Here is a 14,267-nt window from a genome sequence, read left to right on the forward strand (position 1 = left end):
CTAAGAAAATTTTATGAGTGTACAACTCACTGGATTTTGTGAGTGGTGGAGATTCCCACAAGGTCAAATGCATCTCCAATGTAGCAAGATGAATGTTTTTCTCCTTTCTTTGTCACGTTCTTAGCTGGATTATAGGATCAACATTACTTCTTTTATAAGTGGCGTGGCTTAATTTTTCAATGTTGAGGCGCCAGTTGCTGTCAGCATAATTTTGGGATGGAAGAACTGTAACAAGCTCATCCACATAGTCAGTTCAATGACAGACAACAATTTAAAAGTGGGGGGGATGCTTATATTCTATAAATCCAAGTTTATATAAAACAGGAGCCAGAAGCTAGTTAACAGCGTGGGCGGAATTCACAAAGAGAACAAAACCCACAATGATGTACAATAGAGAAATCCTATCTGGAATCCAAGAGCTGCATGTAGACCCTAGCTGCATGTAGATCTTTGGGTTCATCCACCCAATACTTCCCAAAATTAAATTTAAATTAATAAATGTATTACCAAAACCTGAGTTTTAAATAAAGGAGAATATCCTAACCAGATGCATTATTTCAAGTCAGCTACATTCAATTTTAGTAAGCTTATAAATGAAACATGAATGAAATGACAAAGATAAAAATTAAGATTTTTTTTTCTCTTGATCCAACCCCAAAGGTGTTTTTTTTTCAAAAGGCAACTAGACTTGTTTTTCCTTGAAGATACTTTGCCTTCTCATCCAAGAAGCTTCTTCAGTTCTGACTGAAGACTGAGTCAGAACTGAAGAAGCTTCTTAGATGAGCAGTGAAATGTCTACAAGGAAAAACAAGTCCAGGTGACTTTTGAAAAAGCACCTTTGAGACAACCATAATCCGGTTGTCTGAGAATCTCCATAGACCCTTGAACCTACCCATTTCTTTTCCAAAACTGTCAGCTCCAATCATAAACCGTTCAGAAGGCCAAAGAAGGTTGATGCTCTCCAAACGATACTGGGAAATGAACAGAGCTCAAAGAAAATCAAAGACTAAACACACTGAATTGGGTGGAGTATACACAGTGGTGGGATTCAGCCAGTTCGCACCACTTCGGGAGAACCGGTTGTTAACTTTCTGAGCAGTTTGGAAAGCTGGTTGTTGGAAGAAATCATTAGCGCCGAGAACTGGTTGTTAAATGATTTGAGTCCCACCACTGAGTATACACATATTCTCACATTGGCCTCTATAAGTTTTTCCAGAATTCCAGCCAGTGAAATCATCAGAACAGGATTCAGGGGCCCAAACCCCATTCAGCAAAAGGAACAAGAGGGCTAGTGAAGTGAGTGGTTAAACTATTGAACTTGGCCAAGGGAGAATCAAGTTGAATCCCTGCTTCAGCCATGGAACCTCCTTGCGTGACTGTGGATCATTTTCTTTCCATCCAATCTATCTCACAGAGAATTATCACACAACAATTATCAATTCAAACCTTTATTGTCAATGCACAACATGTGTACAATGAGATTGGATGAGCCTCCCTTTGTGCAGCTCCCCAAACCAGGGGTGGGTTTCACTTACAATTGCTACTAGTTCGCTCACACACACACCACTTCTGCGCATGCGCAGCAGCTTCTGTGCATGCACAGATCATATTTGATGATGTCTGGGCGAGTGGGCGGAGCCTCCCACCACCACTAATACTAGTTCGCCCGAACCAGGGTGAACTGTTAGCAATCCACCACTGCCCCAAACACAGAATACATCTCAATAACTCATAAGTGAAAAAAAGAAAGAAAAAAAACCCTAAACCCAATAGAACATACAATTATTATTGTGGGGGAAAATTGGAGAAGGGAATTGTCTTTGTTCCGCTTTGGGCTCCTGAGTCCCTCTGTGAGGGAGATCAGCAGTTTCTACATCTGACAAATAAGTAAACAAATACAAAAAAATAATAATAATAAGAGGAAACCCCTTAGAAAGACAGAAGGGCTGTTCCAAGTCACTCGTGTATCTACAAAAAAAAGGAGGACATCTCTAACATAATAATATCCAGTCTAAAATCATTCAGGTGTATTATGGTTGCTTGTCTATAGAGCAGGGCTGTCAAATTCAAGGCCCGAGGGCCAGATTCGGCCCTCGGGGTGCTTAGATGTGGCCTGCGGGGCCGCTCTGGAAAGAGTGAAAGACTGGTCTGTGATGCTCTTGCAGCGAAAATGGAGTTTGCCCCTCCCGAGCTCTGTTTTCGGTGGCAGAGGGTTGCAGGAGGCCGCTGCAGCTGAAAACGGAGCACAGGCGCCTGTTTTCGCTGGCAGAGCCACCACAGGTGTACCCGGTACAAGTGATGTTGAGCTGGCCATGCCTACCCTGGCCACACCCCCCCCAAGGTCAAACACAATCCTGATGCGGCCCTCTATGAAATCGAGTTTGACACCCCTGCTATAGAGTTTCTCAATCATCCAGGTCGTGATTGTACCAAAGGGGCTTTTCCAAAAGGCAACTGGACTTTCTTGGTTTTATCCTTGAAAATGTTTTTGCTTCTTGGATGAGCAAACATAATACACCTGAATGATTTTAGACTGGATGATGTTATATTAGATATGTCCTCCTTTTTTTTTGTAGATACGCGAGTGACTTGGAACAGCCCTTTCTAATGGGTTTCCCCTTATTCTTTCTTTCCTTTTGTATTTGTTTACTTATTTGTCAGGTGTAGAAACTGCTGATCTCCCTCACAGAGGGACTCAGGAGCTCAAAGCGGGACAAAGACAATTCCGTTCTCCAATTTTTCCCCACAATAATATTAATTGTATGATGTATTGGGTTAGATCACACAATTGCTGGAATGTGCTGGAATTTCTAGCATGTATACACTACTGAAACAGCAACGTCTACGCTGGCTTGGGCATGTCGTGAGAATGGCTGATGGTCGGATTCCGAAAGATCTCCTGTATGGAGAATTAGTGCAGGGAAAGCGCCTCAGAGGGAGACCACAGCTGCGATAAAAGGATATCTGCAAGAGGGACCTAAAGGCCCTGGGAATGGACCTTAACAACTTGACCTCCGATCGTTCAGCTTGGAGGCTAAAGACACAGCATGGCCTTCTCCAATTCGAAGAGACATTTGTTCAGCAGGCTGAGGCAAAGAGGCAGCCCCGGAACCAGCGAAATCTGGGGGCTGGGCAGGGGACAGAATGTATCTGCCCTCAGTGTGGAAGGGATTGCCACTCTCGAATTGGCCTTTTTAGCCACACTAGATGCTGTTTCCAGAGCACAATACCATAGTCTTTTGAGACTGAAGGATGCCAATAGAATTGGGTTAGGGTTTTTTTCTTTCTTTCTTTCTCTCACTTATGAGTTATTGAGATGTATTCTGTGTTTGGGGCAGTGATGGGTTGCTACCAGTTCGCCCTGATTCAGGCGAACTGGTAGCAGAGGTGGCGGGAGGCTCCGCCCACCTGCCTGGATGTCATCAAATACTATCTGCGCATGCGCAGGAGCTGCTGTGCATGTGCAGAAGTGGCACGTGCGCGAGCGAACCGGTAGCAAAGGTAAGTGAAACCCACCCCTGGTTTTGGGGGGGTGGGCTGCACTAAGGGAGGCTCATCCAATCTCATTGTACACATATTGTGCGTTGACAATAAAGGTTTGAATTGATAATTGTTGTGTGATAATTCTCTGTGAGATAGATTGGATGGAAAGAAAATGATCCACAGTCACACAAGGAGGTCCCATGGCTGAAGCAGGGATTCAGTTTGGTTCTCCCTTGGCCAAACATCTTTGGGACAGTATGTTTGGTTGTTGGCAACTGCTGTCTCTGCTTTAAAAAAGCTTTTTTTAAAAAAAAGAGAGAGAGAGAGAGAGAATTTCCAGATGGTTTGCATTGCAGACATAACACCTTTAAAACTAAGAATTAAACACACACAAACACACACACACACGCTGGGAATTGAAACCCTGGTTCCACTGGAAATCAAACCTGATGTGGAAGACTTGTGCTGTACCTGCACATTTTTCTCATTAGCAATTATCTTGTATGGAAAGTTGGAGCGAGAAATATGATTTTTGCCTTAAGCTGTGTGTCTCTACTGTCTCGGGAGCAAATGTACTTGTGCTTTTAAATAACCCTCGAAACAGAGCAGGCACCTGCTGGAGCTTAACTCCCATTCCCAGTGTCATATTTTCATCCTAAGAGGCTCAGCTCAGCTCAGTTTAATTGGAAGAAAAGGGATAATTATCTTTTAATATTCTTTCGCAGGTTTAAATCTTATAAGCACTTTTCTGTTATGAGCTCTTGGACAGAATGATGTGGGTGTAAGCAAACTTCGAGCTCGTTCACAGATTTGGATGGCGGGGGGCAGGCAAGCAAACCCAAATTTATTTTTTTGCTGACTTGCAAAAGCACTAATATTGAGTGCTTTTTCCCCGCTTGTATATAATTACTTACTTGCATGACAAACTGAACCCCAACAATGAGCCACCCACAGTTTAGCCTAGCTCATTGTGCAAATTTAGCTCACCTAGTTAGAGGTCACTGGATTGTACCAGACGTCCCAAATTGGGATAATTCTATAAGCTATAGTTTATCTTATTGATTTATTGAGTTTGTTGTATAACCGCTTACCGGTCTCTCCATTTTTCAAGGAATGTGTGAAACTGGAGTTAAAATTAAAGACATTTAGACTAAAAAAAAAAAGGTTAAGAAGTCCCTGTGGATTTTACTCCACTAGTCATTGTCTAAGATACAGATTAACAGAGTTGGAAGGGACCTTGTAGGTCATCTAGTCCCACCTCTGCCCAAGCAGATCCAAAACCATTTCTGACAGATGGCAGTCCAGTCTCTTCTTGAAAGCTTTCAATGATGAAGCTGCCACAACTTCTGAAGGCAACTTCTGTTCCATTGCTGATTGCTCTCACTGTCAGAAAATTTCTCCTTATTTCCAGGTTGAATCTCTCCTTGTTCCATTTCCATCCATTATTCCTTGTCTGGCCTACAGGTGTTTTAGAAAATAGCTTGACCCCTTCCTCTCTATGGCATCCCCTCAAATATAGGAACACTGCTATCATGTCTCCCCTGGTCCTTCTCTTCATTAGACTAGTCATACCATGATAGTAGGGGGTGCTCATCTCTGTTTTAAGGCTATTGAGCCAGTGCTATCTGAAAACATTTCCATGATCATGTGGCCAACAGGACATCACGGAGTGCTTTACCTTCCCACCAAAGTGGTACCTATTTATCTGTTATCTATTAGCATGTTTTCAAACTGCTAGGTTGGGCAGGAGCTGAGGCAAGGACAGGAACTCACCTCATCACTTGGTGTTCAGGTCTCGAATCTGGGCTGCAGGCTTTCCAGCCAACAAGCCCAGCATCTCAACTCCTGAGCCACCGTGCTGCCCTATTAGAGTAAAATAAAAATAAAATGTACTCTATTTAGGGAAATCATAAGTAAAAGGATGACATGAATAAAATGTTAAAAGGTTTTTTAAATTATTTAGTATTTATTTATTAACCAGCTGTATAAGGCCATCCAATTTAAACAATGTGACTCCAGACAGCTTGCAACAACGAATAACAAAGATACTCGTGACACAGAAGGAAAAAAAACCAAGGTCTGAAATTTTTATCCTATTTATGCCCCAATTTTCCTCACTAATATCTGTGTAATGAACTTTATGGTATTTGTTTCGATACACACATCAAAGTAAAACTGGATTATTTTAACTATGTTTTATTTAAAGAAACGGAATGGATGCTATTCAGATATAATGCTGCATATAGATTGCAAACCACAATTGCTACACTTCACAATGCAATAAATCAAAACAAGCCAATTCACACTGATTAATCCAATACATTAATCAAATCATTGTTGCTGTGGAAATCATTGTAGGATTATATGTAGTGTTCCTTTTTTTTTAAAAAAAAATAATTTTTATGAAACATTTTTACCATTTTCTTCTTTTTAAAAATTTCGCATCAATAAACATTTCTTACATATCCATTTTTCTCCCTTACTTCAATTTGCCATTATACATATAGTTCTAATACTGGTTTATATACATAAAGATAACAATGTACTCAATTTGGATCATACATTCTATTCCATTTCCACTTGTATGTTACTACATTTCAACTCCTATATCTTCTTCATTAACTCTTTCCTTGCTTTTTATCCCTGTCCTTTAACCATTCATACCATTTCTCCCATAACATATAATATTCTGTTTCCTCCTTCTCTCGTATTTCTTTTGTAAGTTTACCCATCTCTGCACACCAAAACTTTTTTGATCTAATTTTCTTCCGTTGGTATATTGTTATTTTTCCCATTTTGTGCATACATTATTCATATATTATTCTATTATTATATGTATATGTCTGGTTCGGTTCTGCAACCCAACAAGAAAAACACAGACTTCAGAGGATAATTAGAACTGCAGAAAAAATAATTGCTACCAACCTGCCTTCCATTGAGGACCTGTATACTGCACGAATCAAGAAGAGGGCCGTGAAAATATTTGCAGATCCCTCGCATCCTGGTCATAAACTGTTTCAACTCCTACCCTCAAAACGACGCTATAGAGCACTGCACACCAGAACAACTAGACACAAGAACAGTTTTTTCCCAAAGGCCATCACTCTGCTAAACAAATAATTCCATCAACACTGTCAAACTATTTACTGAAACTGCACTACTATTAATCTTCTCATAGTTCCCATCACCAATCTCTTTCCATTTATGACTGTATGACTATAACTTGTTGCTGGCAATCCTTATGATTTATATTGATATATTGACCATCAATTGTGTTGTAAATGTTGTACCTTGATGAACGTATCTTTTCTTTTATGTACACTGAGAGCATATGCACCAAGACAAATTCCTTGTGTGTCCAATCACACTTGGCCAATAAAAATTCTATTCTATTCTATTCTATTCTATTCTATTCTATTCTATTCTATTCTATTCTATTCTATTCTATTCTATTATGTAGTGTTCTATTTGCAGTTTTGTGGAACCATAGGTGCAAAAGACACTTAACATCTGTATGACTTGTAGAGATGTTCTTATTATTCAATAATGCCAATCTTTTAACAGTGGAATTCAAAGTTGTCTTTAAAAAAAGGGGGATTAGGACAGTATTCATATTAAGATATTTTTCAATAGCTTCATCAATGACTTAGATGAGAGGATAGAAGGGGAATTTATTAAATTTGCAGATGACACTAAGCTGGCAGGAATAGCCAACATCCCAGAAAACAAGCTTAGGATCCAAAAAGATCTTGATAAACTTGAACAATGGGTCCTATCCAAAAATATGAAATTTAATGTGGAGAAAAGCAAGGTTTTACACCTGGACAGGAAAAAATCAGAAGTACAAGTACAGATTAAGCGAAATCTGGCTCAAAAACAGTAACTGTGAGAGGGACCCTGGCTTCCTAGTGGACAAACACTTAAACATGAGTCAGCCGTGTGCAGCAGCAGCAGCCGCCAAAAAAGCTAATACAATCCTTGGTTGTATAAACAAAGGCATAGAATCAAAATCACATGAAATACGGTATTAGTTCTGCTTTATAAAGCCTTAGTAAGGCTACAACAGGAATACTACATCCAGTTTTGGTCACCGCATTGCAAAAAAGATGCTGAGACTTTGGAAAAAGTGAAAAGAGCAACAAAAGATGATTAAAGACCTGCAGACTAAAACATGAAGAACGGTTGTAGGATTTGGGTTTGGCTAGTCTAGAGAAAAGAAGAACTGGGTGGGTGGGGATATGATAGCAGTATTCCAATATCTGAGAGGCTACCACAAAGAAGAGAGGATCAATTTATTTTCCAAAACAGCAGAGGACAAAACAAGAAACTATGGCTGGAAACTAATCAAGGAGAGAAGCAACCTGGAATTAAGGAAAAACTTCTTAACAGTGAGGACAATGAACCAGTGGAACAGCTTGCCTTCAGAAGTTGTGGGTGCTTCATTACTGGGGGGTGGTTTAAGAAAAGACTGTCTGAAATGGTATAGGTCCTCCTGCCTGAGCAGGGGGCTAGACTCAAAGACCTCCAAGGTCCCTTCCAGCTCTATTCTGAGTGATTGAAATTACTCTAGAGGAGTGCTGTTGTAAACATTGAGGCAGATCGTCATGGCCAACTGAAATCCCATCTGTTTCCATGAGACTTTGTCATGACAGATTTCATCTGAATGTCAGCTACGAATTCCAGAGACAATTTTCTTTCATGGGCAGTAGATAAATACATTGGAACAATTGACAGAATATTCTAAAAAACCCCTGTTCACTTCTGATCATGTTCTTTTTTTAAAAAAATTCTCAAACTGGCAACTTTGCTATCCTACCCTCAAACTAACTTTCAATGCTCTTTCTAGTATACCTATAGCTTTGCTGGGGGTGGGTGGGCAGAGGTGATATTCAGCCAGTTCAGACCAGTTCAGGTGGACCAGTAGTGGCGACCTGCAGGTGGGCCGGGTGCAATCCTGTCCTATATTGCTGTAATTTTGATGTCGCACACATGTGTGGATGGCGCGTGTGAGCAAATTGCTGTGTTTTGTTTTATTCAGAGGAGTGGAGAACTCTTCTTGTAAAATATTTCTGGACATGTTCGATTGTATTGATATCAGAAATGTGGTATGGGTTCCAGACAGTCGAGCTGTATTCAAGAATTGGTCTAGCAAATGTTTTATATGCTCTGGTTAGTGGTGTAGTGTTTTTGGAGAAGAAGCTACGCAAGATTAGGTTTACAACTCTTAGAGCCTTTTTTGCGATGTAGTTGCAGTGGGCTTTGGCACTTAGATCATTTGTTATGAAAACTCCAAGTTCTTTAACAGGGGGGGGGGTCATCTGTAAGGTAATGTCCATCAGGCTTGTACTTAGTGTTTAGGGTTTTTTTCCCGATATGTAAGACTGAGCATTTGCTGGTTGAGATTGGAGTTGCCAAGTTTTAGACCATTCAGATACAAAATCAAGGTCTTTTTGAAGGGTAGTTGTATTGTCGGTGGTGTTAAATAGTTTGACATTGTCAGCAAAGAGAACACAATTACTTGTGATATGGTCACAGAGATCATTAATGTATAATATGAAGAGTGTTGGTCCAAGAACCCTATCTTGGGGAACGCCACTTTTGACAGGAACAGGATTTGATAGAGCATTGCTAATTTTGACCACTTGTTGTCTGTTTGATAGGAAAGCTGTTATCCAATTGTGGAGGGGTCCTGAAATGTCGTAGGATTTTAGTTTTAGGAGAAGTTTATCATGTACTACTGAGTCGAAAGCTATACAGAAGTCTATGTAGATTGCATCTATTGCTTTGCCCTGATCAAGATTTGTAGTCCATATGTTTTTGCAGTGAAGAAGTTGTAAGTTACATGATAGATTTTTTTCTGAAAGAGATTTTATCTCTTTCTATCACTTGAATGTTAAAATGTAGTTTTTGAAAATAAGTGATGCATCTGTTTCTTGCCCACGCTTAATGAACTCAACCATTTTTCCAATTTAATTGTAGGGCACTGTTTCCATTCTTGTTACATTCATCAAAACTGAATTCTTTCATAGATTTCTGTAGCTCCTGCAGTCCTACTGTTTTTCATGTGATTGCCTTTTGTAATCAATGGTAGCATTAGGAATGGTTTTAATCCAGAATTAGGGCTTGAAAGAAAGACTGAAAGAAGTGATTTGGGGGGGAGGGGCTTGTCTCCAAATATTGATTTATGGCTTGGAGTGAATGTGTGTACACAAATTTGAAACTCTGCTAACACCTTTTGCCCAAATTCACTTTAGCTTTTGAAGCTAGACCTCTGGCTAAGGAGGTCAAATTTCCATATTTCAAAATATGCATCTCTTTAGCACAGAGCACTGGCCCAATACTGCTAAGTTGCAGTTGTTAGCTTTGTCCATATGATGGCAACCTCAGCACAGCCTTTTTTGGAAAATGGGTTTTCTGAGGAGAGATCAGTCAAAATAAAAGTCTTAGAAGTGATGCGAGTGGAGTGAAAATTAAAATGAATAAAATTACTCAGTGGGAACATTAGAGAACTTTAGATTCTGAATTCTTGACTGGACCTGTCTGGAGTAAAGTGACAGGAAATAAGGATTTCATGATCTTAAAAGGGAAGGGCCTGCTCTGGATTTAATTATGTTATTTAATCCCCACTCTATGATTTTTGTTATTCCTAAACTCAGTGCTGCTATATTTGACATCCCCCCTCTTATACAACTGTGATCCTAAACTTTTGCCCAAAGCACTACCCTAATATGAGAACTAACATTACACAGTCTGACATCTTCCAGATAGTTGTGGATCCAGAGTTTGCAGTTAGCCTGGTGGAGATTTCTGACAAATGTGATCCCAGCATATTAGCAGAGTTCGTTTCGGTAGATGATGTAGTCCATCTGTTTGGACTGTCTACACATTGATAATAGGCAAGTGAACTCCTTCCCCTGTCACTTCTACATAGTGATATATATATAGGTCGATTATGTTTTTTTATATATAAATAGTTGTATACCAGACATGGTGGTTCAGTGACTAAGATGCTGAGTGGTAGCTAAGTGGCTAAGACACTGTCGATCAGAAGGTCAGTGTAATGGAGTGAGCTCCCGCTACTTGTCCCAGCTTCTGCCAACCTCGCAGTTCGAAAGCACATTAAAAAATGCAAGTAGAAAAATAGGGACCACCTTTGGTGGGAAGGTAACAGCACTCTGTGCCTTCAGCGTTTAGTCATGCCGGCCACATAGCCACAGAGATGCCTTCGGACAGCACTGGCTATTCAGCTTAGAAACAGAGATGAGCACTGCCCCCTAGAGCCAGAAACGACTAGCACACATGAACCTTTATTCATGTGAACCTTTATCTCAGCGGTTCTCAACCTGTAGGTCACGACCCCGTTGGGGGTCGAATGACGATTTGCCAGGAGTCGCCTAAGACCATCGGAAATATGGGAAGTATACTTGCGAGTCGAAGAATTGCGCTCCAATGGTTGACTTCACAAGCCAGCTGCAGGCTCTTCAAATCGCTAGCCAAATTCGGCTTCAGGCGTGATGGATTAAAAAAGAGAGAAATCTTTGCTCTGATGTCTCCCTCTCAAGCCAGCTGCAATCACTCCCAATCGCTAGCCTAATCTGGCTTCAGGCGCGATAAACTTAATAGGGGAGGAGTCTCCGTTTTAATGCCTCCATCCTGAAGGCAATCGCAAGCAGTTCAGATCGGTAGCCAATACGGCTTCAGGCGCGATAAATTCAAAAAAACAATTTTACGGTTGGGGTCGCCACATCGTGGGGAATTGTATTAAAGGGGTCGCAGCACTACAAAGGTTGAGAACCACTGCTTTATCTAGTTGTATACTCAATTTAGAGGAAAAGAGAGAAGTTATGGTGATAAAGATAAGAGAGAAGTTTCTTTATCTCGTCCTCTCTCTCCCTTGACTTCACAGCAAATGCTTGAGTAGGCTTGATTGAAAGAGGAGGTTGGCTCCAACCCTTCCCAATTTTGCAGCCTGGTAGAAATCGAATACCTCCCCCATCATAGAATCATAAGGCTGCAAAGGGCCTTGAGGTCTTTTTGTCTGTTCCCCTGCCCAGGGCAAGAGTCCTTATTTTATCTCAGACAAATGGTTCTCCAATCTTTTCTTCAAAACCTTCCACCAATGGAGCGCCCACAACTTCAGGAGGCAAGCTGTTTCATTGACTATGTGTCCTTTTCTTATTTTATAATCACTGATTTCAAATCCAAAGCAAGCACTCAGGCTTTAAAGCAAGTCTATTTAATTTGAAAAAGATGGTGATTTTAGGCATTGTGTCTTTAGATACTATGTTTTAGAATAGATTATATATTATGGCCCTGATTTAAATGATTTAAATCTGATTCAGATGATTTAAAAAGGTGTTTAGATATAATCATAGAGAAGCTTCTTCCAATGACCAAAAACAAAAATTACAAATCACCCCAACCTCACAATAAAATTCACACATTGCAGATTCATTCCCTATGTTTGATATCCAAGCGTGAATGCCAATTCTTCTGTTGCAGGAATGCCACCACCCTCATGCAAGAGGACAAGATCACCTAGCATGCTGCACAGAGCTAGATAAGTAAACCTGTTGTGATGGGCTAAACTAGATGACCCCACAGGCAACATAGCTAGGGTTAAATACAGGGATGAAATGCTCCCAGTTTGGACTGGATTGCCCGATTTGGTAGTGATGGCGGCGGGTGGTTTGGCAAACCGGTAGCAAAAATCCCTACACTCCACCCACCCCGCCCATGCGCAGCTGAGCCACGCGATCATCAGAGGGTTTTTGGGTTTTTTTCACTTTTAAAAGTATTTTTTTCTACAACCTTTTCAGCCGAAGAGGTTGTAAAAAAAATGCTTTTAAAAGGTTCTGACAATCAGGCAACTCAGCTGGGATCATCAGAACCTTTTAAAAGCATTTGGCTGAAGAGGTTGTAGAAAAAAATGCTTTTAAAAGTTAAAAAAAAATAAAAATTGGTCATGCCCACCCAGTCACATTACCCACCACCACCAAGCCACGTCCACAGAACCTGTAGTAACAAATTTTACATTTCACCACTGGTGAAATATGTTCAGATGGTTACAGAAGGAAAGCTGACTGATTCTTATGAGATGAGGAACATCAAACTAAAAAGCAATGGAACAGAAGTTGCCTTCAGAACTTGTGGGAGCTTCATCACTGGAAACTTTCAAGAAGAGACTGGACTGCCTTCTGTCAAAAATGGTGCAGGGTCTGCTTGGGCTGAGGGGGGGGGAGGTTGGACTAGAATCAGGGGTCTCCAACCTTGGCAATTTTAAGACTTGTGGACTTCAACTCCCAGAGTTCCTCCAATTCTGGGAGTTGAAGTCCACAAGTCTTAAAGTTGCAATGGCTGGAGACCCCTGGACTAGATGACTTATACGGCAGGGGTGAAATGCTCCCAGTTCAGCTGAACCGGTAGCGATGATGGCCGGTTTGGAGAACCGGTAGCGATGGCAGCTCGAGGCTCTGCCCACCTGTCCGGTCGTCGTTACTTCCTGGAAGTAACCTGTTTTTTACCAGAGGGCCAGCATGCACACGTGATGTGTACACTTCCGAACCGGTAGGGAAGGTAAGTAGATCTCACCCCTGCTATACGGTCCCTTCCAACTCTGTTAATCTATATCTGAACAAAGATGGTTGTCTAGAATTCTGCAAAAGCTACATGGGCTACATTTTTATGAATCTCAGTTGTCTCCTTGAATATCGAAGGCAAGAGGAATGGAAAAGCAGAAGAGAGTTGACGCCACGCTCCGTTTCTCAACTTTTCTGTCACAGCTAGCCGATGTGTGTTTATTGAAAGCAGGATACTGAATCCAGCTATGCTCTTAGCCTGATTTTCTAGGAATCATGCTGTCCTACAAAGTGAATAGTTGCAAGGGAGTAAGTATTTCATCATGTCCTGCAGGGGAGATGGGACAAATTTTCCCACAATATTATAATACTGAATGCTTCCATACCCCACTGTTTCCAAAATTAGTAGTCTTAGTAATTGTAATTTGAGAAACATCGGTTCAGAAATAAAGATCACCCACAGTTGTCTATTGTCTTAAAAGGCTGGGTTGTTTCTGAGCTTAAAAACTCTTGCTTTGCCCAAATTGCTTCTTTTATAACTAGAGATGCCAACTTTGATCCAAATCCTTTGAAACAGCTCTTGAGCATTGCAGACATTAGCGAGTGATAATGATGATCACCATGTTGTGAAGACCTTCCCTGGCTGATTTCTTCCATTAAAAAGCTGTTAAGGAAACAGTGATAAGATGGAACAAAGTTTGCTTTACAAAGATCTAAAGCATTTTTCCTCCCCGATCCAACTGCAGAATAATTCTTAAGTTGGTTATCAGGTCACTGGAACCAATCTTCCACACGTGCTGCTCTCAGATATTGCAAGAAACAAAAGAATTGTGAACAGTTTGGGCTGTGAACCCCTAAGCTCAGGGGTGAAATCCAGCAGGTTTGACAGGTTCTGGAGAACCAGTAGCGGAAATTTGGAGTAGTTCAGAGAACCAGCAAATACCACCTCTGGCTGGTCCCAGAATGGGGAGGGAATGGGGGATTTTGCAGTATCCTTCCCCTGCCACGCCCACCAAGCCACGCTCACAGAACCGGTAGTAAAAAAATTTGCATTTCACCACTGCCTAAGCTCCATCAGAAGTGAGTGTAAAGAGCAGAGGAATCCCAGAGTGGGCATGAGGAAAAATCTACAAGATTGTAGGGATGGTTTTGGGATCAAAGCTTCACTTGAAAAACCATCTCTGCCATCTTGCAGATTTTATACAT

The sequence above is a fragment of the Ahaetulla prasina genome, chromosome 3, assembly GCF_028640845.1.
Source record: "Ahaetulla prasina isolate Xishuangbanna chromosome 3, ASM2864084v1, whole genome shotgun sequence".
In the NCBI taxonomy this organism is placed as follows: Eukaryota; Metazoa; Chordata; class Lepidosauria; order Squamata; family Colubridae; genus Ahaetulla; species Ahaetulla prasina.